This window comes from Echinops telfairi, unplaced genomic scaffold (genome assembly GCF_000313985.2).
Source record: "Echinops telfairi isolate 266 unplaced genomic scaffold, ASM31398v2 ScPeMD7_7458;HRSCAF=8496, whole genome shotgun sequence".
NCBI classification, from domain to species: Eukaryota; Metazoa; Chordata; class Mammalia; order Afrosoricida; family Tenrecidae; genus Echinops; species Echinops telfairi.
This window is the reverse complement of record NW_022111358.1, coordinates 40,035,604-40,049,120: the sequence shown is the minus strand read 5'-3', so window position 1 is coordinate 40,049,120 and position 13,517 is coordinate 40,035,604. Positions and strand designations below refer to the sequence as shown.

General features: G+C 49.2%; 1 protein-coding gene across 2 annotated transcripts in view; it reads right to left on the bottom strand.

The window, feature by feature from the left end:
* Positions 1 to 13,517, bottom strand: part of MAP2K6 (mitogen-activated protein kinase kinase 6) — a 147,765-nt gene that overhangs the window by 110,369 nt on the left and 23,879 nt on the right. The window lies entirely within an intron of this gene.

Sequence of the window (13,517 nt, the reverse complement as noted above, 5' to 3'; positions counted from 1 at the left end):
GCCCACTAACTAGGCAAGTGTGCCGTGGCTTTCTGGTGGAACGGGCATTTAAAGAGAACTGGTTTCAGTCCTAGAGTCCCTGGGTGTTTCAAATGGGTCACCACTCGGCTGTTAATGAAAAGGTTGGAGGTTCCAGTCCACTTAGAGGAGCTGCAGAAGAAAGGCCTGGCAATCAGCTTCCAAAACCCCAGCCACTAAAAACCACATGGCGGGCAGTTCCACTCTGACACACGTGGGGTTGCCAGGAGTCAGAATCCACCCATTGTGAACGACGTGCTGGCACCAGTACTGTCAAGGCTTCCTGAGCAGAGAGGCATTCCAAGATGTCCATCCCCCCATTCCGTTCTAGATGCCGTGACTCACTTCCCTTCCTGCCACCCTCAGAGTAACCTGGCCCTTTGTCTGCCAGGATCCACTTGCCAGGATCCTCAATTGGCAGTTGAAATTGTCCTGCATGACAGTTGACCTCTACACTCAGGCTGGTCTACCCCGAATTCAGTCCAGTCTCTTCTTTAGCAAGCCTCTCTAGCCTGGAAGACCCACTTCTACCTGGGTGAGCGTCCCTGGCCCTCAGCTCGGTTCTGGCTGCCTAATGCTCATCCTTCGGAGGGCCTCTCTACCCCCAAACGACATCCGGCCTGCCGTCCTTCCTCTCTGCCTCTCCTCTCTCCTCCCATGCCTACCTTGCTGCTAAAAGCCTCTCGGGCAGCCATCACATTTTAATTTGCCAAACATGTGACTCCTTGGAATCTAGGGAACAAAGACCGCAATAACATAGGAAGACATATAAATCACCCACATCATCAAACCTGCGACCAGTACCAAATTAAATCGCTTCTTCCCAGAATTGCCTCATTCAACCCCTTCAAAGAAAGCATTGTTAAGTCAAACAATTGTGTTTCCAAGCACCCATTCCCCTATGAACTCAAACCTGGTGGTTGTAAAAGGGGGGCGGGCAGGCATCGGCATCTGTATTTTGGTGTCTGTGAAGAAGCACCCAGGGTTAAGTGCTGGCCTGTGAGACACAAAGTTAGCAGTTGAAGCCCACCAGCCGGAGAGAAAGAGGAGGCTAATCAGCTCCCCTGAAGATGAACAAACAGCTTTGGAACAGGCCTCCTCTGCTCAGGAGAGTCTCTACGAGTTGAAGTCAACTTGACATAGGTAGCTTTTTTTTTCTTTTTGGAGGAGGGGCGGGGGGCAGAGGACTGGGATTGGGGAGTGGGGGTGGTATTAAAATGATGCTCCAAAGACAGCGTATAAGCAGAGGCAGTGAGGTTGAGTGGCTCTGGAGTGTCCTGGTTCAAGCTTGCACCGAATCCAATGGCCTTGAAGAAAACAGCCCGGCCTCTCTGAGCTCATGTGCAAGCGAGAAAGAGCAAGAGCCAAGAGGACATTGGTGAGGGCTTGTGAGAGACAGGACACATCATCCACCAAAACCCCTCGCGGCTTTTGGCTCAGAGGGATCCTATCGGACAGAGCAGCGTGGCCACTCCGGGTTTCCGGGGGCTATCTGATTATCATGCTGGAAGAGGAGCCCCTCACCCAGTGGTTCCAACCCTGGCACTCACATAGGCACAAGGGTGAGGGTGGCACAGGCCTGACCGACCCGGCAGTGTGTCCTTGTGCTGTACAGGGAGTTGCTGTGAGTCAGAGCTAATGGTCAGTTCCTAACAACAATCTTTACTAAGCAAGAGCCCGGACGTCACAGCAGTGTGAGCCATTGGCAATTCCATGAAAGGTCAGCGGTTGAACCCACCCAGTGGTCCAACAGAGAATGATGGGACCATCTGCTTCTATAAAGATCAGCAGGTCGGCGACCCTGCCCGGAGGCAGCTCTTCTCTGTGCTAGTGACTGGGTGGGAATCCACGCAGGGCAGTGGGGGAGTCTCTATGGAAACAGACTGCCCCATCTTTCTCCGCTGGAGCAGTGGGGGGGGTTCAAACCACCACCGAGCTCGTTTGAACCACACAGCGCCAGGGCACCCACCACACGTATGAGACACCTTCGTGAACACAGGCTGGAAAACAGGCAGAGAGATGGGCTTGCGCACTGAGCTCTGCTACTACCAATGTAGCCCTGGTAACAGGAGTCCTAATCCAGCAACCTGATCTCTCAGCTCTTAGCATCTTTAAGGCTCCCCGTGTGTCACTCAGAAAGGAAAAAAAAAAAACTTGTTGACTAATGTAAATCCAGCCTGGCTCCCTCCCAATACTGTGTTCTCATTCCCCAGCGGAAGGCTGGAGTTGGGTCGCCCCTCAGTTCAGGGTCCATTAATGGCAGGTGATTATACACATTTGATATTCTTAGGCAGAGAACTAGATCTGCTCTCCTCTCCGCACCCTGGTTTCTGTTAATCACCAGAAGAGACGAAAGCAATGAAAGCGAACCTAACTCCAAAGGAGACAGCAGCTGGTAAGGCAACATGCTACATGCCCAAAATACCTTTGTTGCAAGGGAAAAAATAAACAGATCCTCCCGCCCCCGCTGAAACTCTTAACTCCTTAGATGTGTGTGTATCCTTCTGCTATCTGTACACACCATGACACATGCACTTTGATGAACTGAAATAAATAAATGTGCACTGAGCTGAAGAAGGGTGCATTTGAAAGAGAACTCGATAGCATCAATAGCTCAAAATAAGGAAAAGAACCCTTCTAGAAGTTTACTTTGTCAAGACAAGAGTATAAAGAAATGCTGCCTGTCTCTCAGCCAACCAGTCACCTAGCTGGAAGTCTCCTTGGATAGCAGGTATCTCTATGGACCCAATCGTTATGCATAAAATTGGAAACTCTACAGAGACTCCAGAGCCCTGGAGGATAATGGGTTTCACAAGGCCAGCAGTTCAACCGCCCCCCACCCCCCAAGCTGCCCCTGGAGCAATAGATGAGGCTGTCTCCACCTCTAAAGATTTACAGACTCCGCAACCCTAGCCTGAGGGAGCAGTTCTACTGTGTCCCTATAGGGTTGCTATGAGTCAGAATTGACTGAATGGCAGTTATTGGTTTGGTCTGATTGATACTGTGGTACTCAGAGCTGCTCTGGTAGTGCAGTGGGTTAAGCAGCCACTGCGTCCATAAAGATTTCCAGCCTCAGAATTTCTAGGGAGCAGGTCTACTCTGTCCTATAGGGTTGCTGTGAGTCGGAACCTACTCAGTGGCAACGGCTTGGGTTTGGGTTTCCTACAAAGAACAACATTGACCAAGGAATGGAGAGACTGGGTACCACCACTTAGTTATGTAACTCCAAAACATGGTCTTCATTTCAACACGCTGGCCCAGCCTGTTCAAAGCCTGTCGTTGTGCAAAACAGAAAACACGCCCGTTCTGCTTCCCCAAGTGATTCCTGAGAGTCCCACAGAAGCGTTATCAAGGATTCGCTCTGGGAAAGTCATTCGGAAACGCAGGGAATGGCGGTCACAGGAGGACTGCCTTCTTGCTACGTGAACCTGAATTCACTCTGGACAGGCAAAGCCTCAGAAGGCTGAGCCAGCCCTTTTGCTTTTGAGGTCAGAATGTAACCTAAAACTCCAGTGTGTTCTTGCTCCTGCTTAACCTCCCTGAGCCCAGTTCCCTTACTCTGTGCCGTTGAACTCCCGATCTCTTCTTGATGCCAAGGTGCCTCTGGTTGTGCCCAAGCCCCCAGCATGCAAAAGCAAGCTGCATGGAGAAAGCAGGGGGCACTGGTCACTCATTTGGCATCTGAGCCCCCTTCCTGGTTGAAGCTACCCAGAGTAAAAATTCTAAACGTCAGAGCCTCGCTTTCCCGGACTCCTTTGCAGCTACGGGTGGGTCCCAAGCAATCACTGTGCCTCAGAACCAGCTCTTGGAGACGTTCACCGGCAAGGACAGCGTAGAACGGACCATGCCACGTGACAGCAGTTATGGTAGCAGCTCCATCCCAAATGGGAAGACTTCAGTGACAGCAGTTCTGAAGGGGCAGTTCGGACAACCCCAGCCCACATCCAACGTAGCAGAACCACGTTGCATTATTTTGGTCCGCTTGGGGGCTTTTCCTGGCTTTGATGCCTAATTTTGTTCTCTGATGCCCCAGGGAGTTTTGCGAGCTGCCCTAATTTCTTCTAGTGAATTCCTCTCTTGCCCAACTTGGCAAGCATCTCCCTTTCTTCACCCTCAGACAAAGAACTCTCACGGATTCAGAAATCCTGCTCCAGGCTGAGAATCATTCAGGGTCAGCAGAACACATCATTCCATCCAGAAACTTCCAAATGAGGAGCCATTAAGCCGTGTGACCTTCTTCACCCATTCCATTCACAAGCTAGATCGCAGGGGGTGGTAGAAGCCAAACCGGAGTACAATAACATACGAAGCCACCCTTGGAGGCTAGATTATCGGAAAGCACTTCAGAACCAACTGGATCAGACCTTTTGTGTCTAAGTAAACAAGAGAGCAGTAGTGGTCCAGTGGCGGAATGCCTGCCTTCTCTGCGGCAGGCCTGGCTTCCAGTCCCCGCCAACGCATCTCCTGCTAGCCGTCGCCCATCTGTCAGCAAGGCTTGCCGGAGGCTGTGAGCTGAGCAGGATTCAGCGGAGTTTTCAGACTATGGAAGTTTCCAGGCAGACTAGGAAGACTAGGAAGAAAGGACTGGGAATCCCCTTTAGAAAAACTAGCCAGTAAAAAACCCCATAGCTTGCTCCTGTGGTGCATGGGGTTCCCATGAGTGAGGTGTGACTGAATGGCAGGTAAGAGCACCATAATGAGGTATGCGAGGGACAGCATGGATAGGGCAGTCCAAACATCTGAGTTCTGAGTCATTCCTTTCTACCCCCTCCTCCAATGGTCCAAGACAAAACATCCCAAAACCAAAGTGGTCCCCAACTCAGAGCAACTCTCTAGGACGTAGCGGAACAGCTCCACCTGGTCTCCAGTCCATCATTGCGAGAGTAGACAACCTCATCTTTCTCTGCTGGCCCAGCGGATGGGTTTGAACCCGTGCAGTTAACAGTTAACAGCACAAGATTCAGCCGACTGCACCACCACCAGGGCTTCTTAGAAACACCCCAGTTGCACCATGAGCAAACACAGAACAAGCACATTCGTGTCTCCTCTTTACTTCTCTCAGGCTCTTCACTGACTAAAACATGTTCTTCTGGCTGGCGAGAACTCTTATTCACCCTTCAAACCTAGCTCAAAGGTGAACTCCATTGCAAAGCCTTCCCAACTCCCATCCCTAAAGGAATCACTACTCCCTCTGTGTTGTTGGGGCTCTACTATTGCCCTTCCACTATCCTTGATTCTGAGTGTCAATCGCCAGCCACCCGGCTCCCAACCCCTGGGGCAACTGTCCTGGGGCAGTAAAGGTTATTACCAGGGCTGGGACCTGAGATGCCAGTTCAACCATTGGCACCGCCACTCACACTAACTGAACCAGCCCTGTCACACTGCTGAAAACTCACAAGAGATGCAAAGACCATGCTTTGTGGGTTTATGAGTAATATCTAAATTAAGCAAATCCACAGAGGCAAGAAACTAGATAGACAAGGCTTGGGGGAGGTGAAAATGAAGCTAGAAAGCTCAAACTCCCTGTCATCTGGTCGATTCTGACTCATAGTGACCTCATAGGACAGGGTAGAACTGTCCCTGTGGGTTTCTGCGACTGTAACTCGTCACGAGAGCATCCTTGAAGAGTGATCTAATCTCTCAAAGCTCCAGTTCCTCATAGATAAAAGTAAGAAGTCCAAATGCAGAGGGACCATCTGTAGATCTGCTCACAACTGGTGAGCATCATAGGCACCTATCAAATGGCAACATTGTTATTACTCAGAATCCATAAATCAATATTACTTTGTTGCTGTCCAGTGGATTCAGGCTCATAGCAATCCTGTGTGAGGCCCGGCTGACTAGAGAAACAAATCCAGCGACACTCATATCTGTATGAGAGAGAGCTTTATATCAAGGTGTAATTGTATATCAAGAAAACATCCCAGCCCAGTCCAACTCAAGTCCATAAGTCCAGCACTAGCCCATAAGTCCCTCTGCAGACGCACATAGTCACAAGCAATGATGTAGAGTGCAGAAAGCTCCCAGATGGATCCAATGGCGCTGGAAGCATTCCAGGGCTCTGGCAGGTCTCAAGGTGACTCGCCAGCAGGAACGGGAAGGCAGAGAGAGAGGAGGAGGTTTCCAGGGTCCTCCTTAGGAGAAGGCCACGCCCACAAGGAGGCACCATCAGGCTGTGACCTGACTGACGGGTTGAATACCACCCCTCTACTTTTACATATCTTCAAGTTGACATGAAATTATGTCACTACCACAGACCCTTTAGGGCAAAGTCTGCACCAAAGATTTCCAAGGGTGTAAATCTTTTGTTTTGTTTTCCTAACAGTTTTATTGGCACATAATGTACATGTCATGCAATCGAGTAGTTCAAACGCTCAACCATGTCCAGGGGAATTGTACAATCACCATCACATCTATCTTAGAGCATTCCACCCCACCCCCAAGGTCAAATCGCCTTCAATAGGAGGTGTGCAATCATGATCAGTTCTAGTGTTCACTCCCCTCTCCCACACTCCGTAGTCACTCCTGAAATGCCCTTTCCCTCCCCAATGCCCACCCCCACCCCTGCATCCCCTATAGCACCTCGTACCAACCACTGTCATTATACATCCTCTCCTCCTGTGCTTCACCGCTTGGGAAACTCAACTGAAGACCAAGGAAAAGCCTCAAGCAGAAAGAAAATGTTGGGGAATGATGATGGCCACATGTGGACAAGTGTGCTTGAGACAGTGGATGTATGGATTGTTATAAGAGCTGTAAGAGCCCCCAATAAAAGTATTTTTTTTAAGGAAAGAAAACAATGCAAAACAAATCACACTAAGGTTTAACCTGCTGACCTTTGTGGTTAGCAGCCCAATAAAAAAGGGGGTGACTGCTAAATGGCTGCTGGGTTCTTTTAGAAGGGACGAAATGATCTGGGAGTAGATAGAAGAGGTGGTTGTGAATGTATTAAATGATGACTACTATCTATGTATGTTTTAAACCAGTTCCCATCAAATAGAGTCTGGCTCATTGAAAGCTCATGTATGTCAAAGTGAACTGTGTTCCAAAGTGCATATGTTTGTGTGTGTGTGTTATGTGTGTGCAATTATATACATTTTGTTGTTGCTGTTGAGAATGTAGCATGCTCTTAAGCTCGTTAACTGGGATGCCCATGAAATCACGGCCCTTAACCTGAAAATCAAGAAACCCAATCTCATGAGCTGTTTGCTTGCACATGATTAGAGCATCAGCAAGGATTCTTCCTGACTTTTGTCATTGTGGTAAATATTCTCTATCACGGAACGTTCGCAAACTTAGCTTTCTACAGTGGAGCATTTATTGACAGAAATTGTCAAAATCAGCTGGTGAGTCCCTACCCTTAAATAAAATTATATTCCTATCACTTCCTTGTCCCCCTTCACTCTTGCCCCAGGCATCGCCAAATACACTCTGTTTCCATGCATTTGTCTTATGTTTGCAGAGCTTAGGGCATACAATTCTGTATTTCTTCTTGTGGGATTAGCCTGTGTGTCAGCTCCATCCATATTGTATTGAGTCTTGAAATTCCCTCTCGAATGATTGTGTCAGAACTGTGATTTGAGTAAAGGTGTTGCGTCACACGCCCTGACCTCCGTACAACTGATTGGCTGCTCATAGCCGATCCCATTATGGCTGTGATCACATGTGTTAAATCACATCCAAGAGGGATTGAGGGGCCATAACTGCCGAACCACTAGGAATCCTCGCCCAGCCAAATTGACCCGAAACCTAACTGTCACACAGGCATGCATGAAAGCACAAAGCATAAAGAAAGACAGCCATGAGTACAGTGTACGGTAACTCAAGTATGTGGTAAGCTAAGAACTATCGATATACCAGGGGACATCAAACATTTGTGGGAAAATTCTATTATCTTTTCATTCCATTTTTCCAAGGATTGTTTTGAACCCCCTTGTATAGATGGGTGGCCGTGTGGCTGAATGAATGAGTGAGTAGATGAGTAGGTAGATACATAGGTATGTAGATAAAAATAGTGAGAGAGATATGTAGATAGGTAGGTAAGAAGGAAGAATGGAAGGAAGATAGATAGATAGAAGATAAAAAACAATGCACAAAGTAGCTCATGGCGTGGGTGGAACTGGAAAACATTATGCTGGGTAAGGTCAGTCGGCCACAAAAGGGTAAATGTTGCAAGGGACCACTACTACCAGGACAAACATCAAGACACAGACTTGCATGCCTAATGGGACAGACTTGGAAGGTTCTCGGGGAAGGGTGGGCAAGGGCAGGACAATGAAAGAGTGGACTAGCAGGGTGGCAGGTATTGACTTAGGAGAAGGGAATGGAAAACTCAGGGAAGGGGGTTGGTATAGGGTACCAAGTGTGTGGGTGGGGGTGTTAAATGCAGAGTTGGCAGTCTGAAATAACTCCTCTCACCTAATCCACAATAAAAAGTTGTTCATCAAAGTAAAAAAAAAACAGAACAAGGTAGGTAGGTAGGTAGGTAGGTAGGTAGGTAGGTAGGTAGGTAGATGGAGTGAGAACCATACAGACAGGTTCTGCAGGTGGGCTGAGTAGTCCTCATTATCAAGCAATGAGAAGAAGTGCTAGCAGAAGATGGAATTCAGCTCACCTCAGACCACCTTTGTCTGAGGTGAACATACATGTGAACATACATGTTCACATATGTCTACTCCTGGACACTGATAAAAACCATTGATTTACTCAAAAGGTATTTACTGAGCACCTATTATGTGTCCAGCATGGAGACTGGCCCTGAGGACCAGAGGGTAAACCAAATAGGAGAAGTGTTCTTAAAATCGTTTGCCATCTGTGACCAAGGAGAGCAAGTGCCCCCACCCAGGCATTTATAACGCTCTATGTGATTGCACATCTCATTGTAAAGGGGATTTAAACATTTTGGGGGGCGGGGAAGATGTTCTAAAGTTGATATGGTAATGATTATACAATTCTCTTTGATATGACTGAACAATCGAACTATTAAAATGTGTGCTATGTAGATTATATGCCAATAAAACTGCTAAAAACAAACAAACAAACCTCTGTGCAGAATGCTTACTGTTGAGTTGGCACTATGAAAGAACATTTCCTCGCCAATTCTCAAGCCACCCTGGCCTGACAACGAACACATCCCAAAGTTCTTGTGGGTCCAGAAAGTCGAAGGGCTGTGTTCTGGGCAGGGGAGGAATGGAACAGCAGCCGGTCCAGGAAGAAAGGGTCAGATTCAGATGAGGTCTGCTCATTTCAAACTTGTGATCTTTCCAAAGGGAAGTTTCCACAGAGACCAGAGACGGGCAATAGCTGTTCACGTCTTTGGAAGTGTTTATAGTCCACCAACCTAACACTCGGCGGGGCACATTAAAAAAAAAAATTCCAAGTAACTTCCAATGTACTTTAGTTTAGGGATTTTTCGTTGTTTGGGTTTAGTTGTTGCTATTGTTGAATTTGCAGAACAGAAGAAAGAGCTAGAATCACGCCTACCTTTCCTGCAAGATTTTACTGTCGCTCCTGGTCACATAGTCATTCTAGCCTGTACAACTCTTCAGGTCAAAGATCACTCACCCTTCCTCTCCACGCTTTATCTTGGAGGCTTAGCAAAGGGACCAGAAGTGAATGCACTTTGGGAAGCAAGCACTAGTCCACGGATACCTAAACTGGCATGACCAGTACAGTGTGGTTCAAGCAACTAAAGTCTTCCCAATCTTCCACCCATAACCACAGGAGCATGGACCATGCCCTGCAGCGCAGCCGGGGCAGACGCCAAGGAAGAGGACTGTCTCAACGGCATGCCTCTGTATTTTGGCACAGCATCTGATGTAACTTCCTGAGCCAATGTGCCACTCTCTAAAGCGGCACAACCCCCGTGAGCCACCGTCGGTTTCCCAAAAGGCAGATGAAGCCCAGGAAGCAAGAAGCCTCGTATAAGAGCCCACAGTTATTTAAACATACGCATGACAGGGTAGTTGTTTGATTTGAGTGGGGTTTTTTCTTTCTTTTTTTTAAGCCTTCTCAGATGTGTTGCTAAGCCTATCGCTCAGTCTGTCACAAGACCAAAGAGATACACCTCAGCATTTGGAAGATGGGAAGCAAAGTTGGGAGATACTATGAAAACAATCATAATCATAATAGTATCTGCATGTGACATTCCGAGGGGGTCAGTTTTGTGTTTCTTCATCATCTCTGGCAGTTCCCCGAAGCAAAGGCCCTGGACACAAAGCTTCCTCGCACAGAGCTCTGCTCTGTCAAAGATGAAGATGGCCTTCTAAAGATCAGGTCAGTCCGTCTGCTGCTGGGGACGCTTCCTGAGTGGCCGGCAGCCATATGTGCGTAGCCCTGGCCCAGCCTTAGGAAGGAAGGAAGCAAGCCGGGAGAATAGGTGAGCTTGCTGGTCCTCAGCGGGCATGAAAGGCAAGTCGGTGAAGGCAAAAGCAAAAGGCAGGATGGGCAGCATCCCTGGGTGAATGTAAACACACACGATCAGACCCACAGGTGTGCCTGGCTGAATACATGCAAGGCACGTCGCTGAAACACCAAGGAGATGTCACTAGGAACTGAGTCATCAAAGACTCTGCTCCGTCCTGCTCAACCCACACAAACTGTCCCCTGTAAAGGTGGCCGGGTTTGGTTGCTTTTGGGTTGTTGTGTTGTTTTGCTGCACCCCCCCACCCCCAACCCCGCCACTCCACACACATACACACACCAGCTAATGAAGTGTGCTGTAGATTTGCCAAAGGAAAAGGCATTGGCGCTAATTTAGCTCTCCACTCCGTCCTAAGCTAAGAATATGAACAGAAACCTGTTGCTAAGGGACAAAGATGCGCAGTTGGGTTTAAAACACAAAACCACGTTAATCTAGCAGCCGGAAGAAACCTTCTTTCCATCGCCCACCCCCCACCCTGTCCCAGCTTGTGTCTTTGCATCCGAAAACGACTCCTGAGTCACATGGCTTTCTACACTTGGGCCCTGACTGACCCTCCTACCTCACCTCTCCTCTCTCTGCTAGGTGACCCCCTCCATCCAATCTTGCAGAATGGGAGGATCCTTGGTAAGAGGCCCTGGTGGCACAGTTATGCATGGGGCTCTTTACTGCAAGGTTGGCGGTGGTTCGAATCCTCTAGCTGCTCCCTGGAAGAAAGATGAGGCTCTTCCTATTTTGTGAAGACTTATAGCTTCCGAAACTCTGGGGAGCCATTCTACTCTGTCCCACAGGGCTGCCGTGAGTCAAAATCGACTCGATGGAAGTGGGTTAGGATTCGGACAAAGTCATTTCACAACAGCCTGCAGCCGCTGCTTGAACTCACTCATTCACCTTGAGACAGCATGCTATTCGAGCGTTGGTGGCACAGCAATCAAGTGCTTGACGGCGAATTCAAAGTCTGGTGGTTTGAGTCCCCCAGCCACTCTGTGGGAGAAAGATGTGGCTGGCTGCTGCTATAAAATTACAGCCTTGGGAAGCCCTTCCGGGGCAGTACTGCACTCTCGTTAAAAGGGCCAGTCCCCGTTGGAATCTACTGCACAGCAATGGGATTGTTCTTGTTTGTTTGTATTAGTATCATTGGAGATGAGCCCTGGAGTCATGCGCGGCTGCTAACCAAAAGGCTGGCCATCTGGAAGCACCAGCAGCAGCTCAGCTCTGAGGAAAGAAGACCCCCGATCCGGCTGCAGGGGAGCTCTCGGCACGGCAGACTAATGGAGCCGGTTCACCCCGGCCTCCAGGGTGGCTATGAGGCCGAATCAACTTGGCAGCACACACCACCTCATTCGATCACAAACAGGCGTGTTCATCTGCCCCCCATGAGACGGGGGTGCTTTTTGAAAACAGGATGTGTCCCCCGGCACAATCCCCATGCCTGGCAGTCAACCACAGGGCAATGCATGAGCTAGATCTTCAGAGAGTGAATAGAGGGATGAATGAAAGACTGCAAGCATGAGTTAACACAGCCACTCCATCTTCAGAAGGACAGGGGGATAAAGCGATGTCCTGACTTCCCCGTGCTGGGAGCCCACCTTTATTTTTGTTGTTCATCGCTGTGGAGCTTTCTCTGACTCGCTTTGGCGAATGGAACGGCACTCCTCGGGGTTTGCAAAAGTCATGGCCTCTCAGAAGTCCTTCCTGGTGTTCCAACCGCCATCCTTCTGGTTTTGGTGCCACCAGGAACTCCTGGCTCCCCTGTGGCTTGAAGCCCGAGGGTCCTTTTCTGCTTTTCTAGGGAGAAGGCTCTCCAGAGAGACAAAAGCTGCCTTGGCATCTAGCTAGCTGCACCCGGGAGGCTAACACACCCCAGAACTGGCTGACACCCACCCTGGCTTTTCCTGTTACTGAGTCTCCCATAACCCATCCCCATGAAGTTGATTCCTGCTCATAGTGACCCTGCAGGGCAGAGGAGACCTGCCTCATGGGGGGCCACGGCTATCATCTTTGTCGAGGAGCCCTGGTGGTGTCGTGGGAACGAACTGGGCCCCAAACCCTAAGGTCAGCAGTTTGAAGTCAGCGGTCACCCCACAGGAGAACGAGAAGACTTTCCATTCCCATAAAGAGTTACAGTCTGGGAAACTCACAGGGGCAGTTCTACCCTGCCCTATAGGGTCGCCATGAGTTGGCATCGCCTCGATGGCAGTGAGTTTGTCTGTTTGAATCTCTGTGGAAGCAGACTGCCACATCTTTCACCCATGAAGAGTTTGTGGAGAGTCCTTTATGACACCAGGAGGCTGCGTCCTCTGTTCGCTGTCTTGGCCCTGCAGCAGCAGAGTGACAAGCATGAGCTTGTAGGTTTGAATGAGATTCAAATCCAAGCATAGCCATCGCTGACTGTAGGCTCCTGCCTTCCAGGTTCTTCCTTGGTCAAACAGGTGAGGCTCCACATCCCCCAGCCCTCCTAGAGTCCAAGGAGCTCAGAGGATGAGATGGTTACCATGCCCAGCTGCTAACAGAAAGATGGGTGGTTTGAACCCCACCCTGATATTCTATTTCCAAACACATTACAATCCAGGAAGCCCTCTCAGGCAGCTCTGCTTGGTCATATGGAATCGCTGTGGGCCAGCATTGACTCCGTGGCACTCAGTAACAACATTATAGGACCCAACTCTGTGGCCATGAAGGTGATTTTTGGCTCACGCCAAGCCTGTATATGTCCAGACTACAGCGACGCTCCATGGGTGTCCAAAGGCTGTGCTGTTATGGAAGCAGAACGCCAGAGCTTTCTTCCTCTCCTCTGCTACGGAAACTCAAAAGATCAAACTCACCTCTGTTCGGACTCTTAGTGACCCTATTGGACAAGGTAGTACTGCCCCTGTGGATTTCCGAGACTGTGGGTTTCTGAGACGGCAACTCTTTATAGGAGCAGAAAGACTCATCTTTCTCCCACAAAGCGATAGGTGGTTTCGAACTGCTGACCTTGCAGTTAGCAACTCAACTCTGTACGACAACTGCACAGGTTCCTGAGACTTCCCCAAGTTTCTGGTTTTCACAAAGCCTGAACCTCTAGGCAGCCCCCTCA